Consider the following 1663-nt stretch of genomic DNA (forward strand, 5'->3'; position numbering starts at 1 on the left):
TCCTGCAAAGCTGGGAGACAAAACAACAATGACAAATGCAGAGGAAGAATCTGATATTTCATATTTCAATAAAAACCCTAGCAAAATAGTTTTGAGAAAAGTCAGAAGTTTTGTTGAACTTCATTATCTGTCTTTTGCAGCATAGTGTTGTTTTGTTTTTTGAGTTATACATAGGAGGAGGGTGGAGGTTCCATGATCTTTTTGGTTCTCAGAACCCTGATCAGACCCTCAGAATCAACACCGGTATCAGCCCACCCCATCCTCATGCCTTGTTCCTTGCTGACTTTCAGCCACCAGAATCTTAGAAGGGCTTTGAGGGGAGTTTGGCTTTTGGGGGAAGGAGGCTGTTCTGCTACCGGATCTGTAGGAAATCACATGCCAGAGGGTAGGAAACCCAGGAGAACTCATGACAGAGAAGAAAAAGGAAGAGGGAAAAGAAAGAGGGAGAGTGAGGCAAGGAGGGAAGAGATATAAAGGAGGGTGTGAGGTCAGAGGGGTCAGAATAGCTCAGGGGCAGTCCACCCAGGAGGAAGTGGTTTTTAAATGTCTTCACAAATACATGCATTCCTCCTGCAAAAGGCAGACGCTAATCGCTCTTTCCTTGAGTGTGGGTTGGACTTAGTGACTCACTTCTAACTTATAAAATATGATGGAAGAGATGGTGTGTGACCAGGTCATAAAAGGCATCATGACATCCTCCTTGTCTCCTTGGATCACTGGCTCTGGGAGAAGCCAGCCACCACTTGGTGAGGACACCCAAGCAGCCCTGGGAAAGGCCCAGGGGGTGAGGAACTGAGACGTCCAGCCGAGGGCTATGTGAGTGAGACATCCTGGAAGTGGATCCTTTAAGCCCATTTAAGCCTTCAAGTCCTGCAGCCTCATGAGGAACCCTGAGCCAGGACCACCCGGCTAAGCCGCTCCCAGAATCCCGACTCTCAGAAATTGTGTACGATCATAAGCGCTTGTTGTATTTAGCCGTTAAGTTTTGGAGTAATTTGTTCCACCTCCAATATATAACTAACACACCTAGGAAACTTCTTTCTCAGTAAGGGAAGATTTGCAGGGACCTAAGGGGTGCATGACTCAGACGCTGGCGGCCCTCCGGATATCCATTCTCCACTTCTACCTCCCTGAGGGAACTCAATTTTGGCACGTGGTTCTGTAAGCCAGGCTAGGAAAACATCCCCCGGTGTTCCTTGCGTTGGGATAACCACGTGACATCGTGCAGGAAGATGAGACAGAAGCTGAAGTTGATAGATGGAGGCTTCCCAGAAAGCTCTTTAAAGAGGCAGAGCCAGGTAGCATGAGTTTTTGTCTCCTGTTCTTACATTTCTTCTCTCTCAGAATGCAGTCATCGTGCTAAAGGTGAAGCTGCCATCCTGTACGTCGTCCCCAGACATCAACCGCGACCCGGATGGCTGAGGGGATGGATGCAAAGATTCACGTCTCTGATAGCATAATGGCACTGCTGAACTCACCCGGGCTGCCCTCCTCTGGGTTCTCAATACATAAGGAAAGAAACACCCCGGTTTATTTAGGGCGAAGCTGTTCAGATTTCTGTTACCCACAGCAGAACGGGCGTTTCTGGAAACAGGAACTCCTTGACGGATGCATCTTCAGATAATGTGCAGACGTTCAATTACACAGTGAAAAAAGGATGCGG

This window comes from Grampus griseus, assembly GCF_964374135.1.
Source record: "Grampus griseus genome assembly, chromosome: 5".
Taxonomy (NCBI): domain Eukaryota; kingdom Metazoa; phylum Chordata; class Mammalia; order Artiodactyla; family Delphinidae; genus Grampus; species Grampus griseus.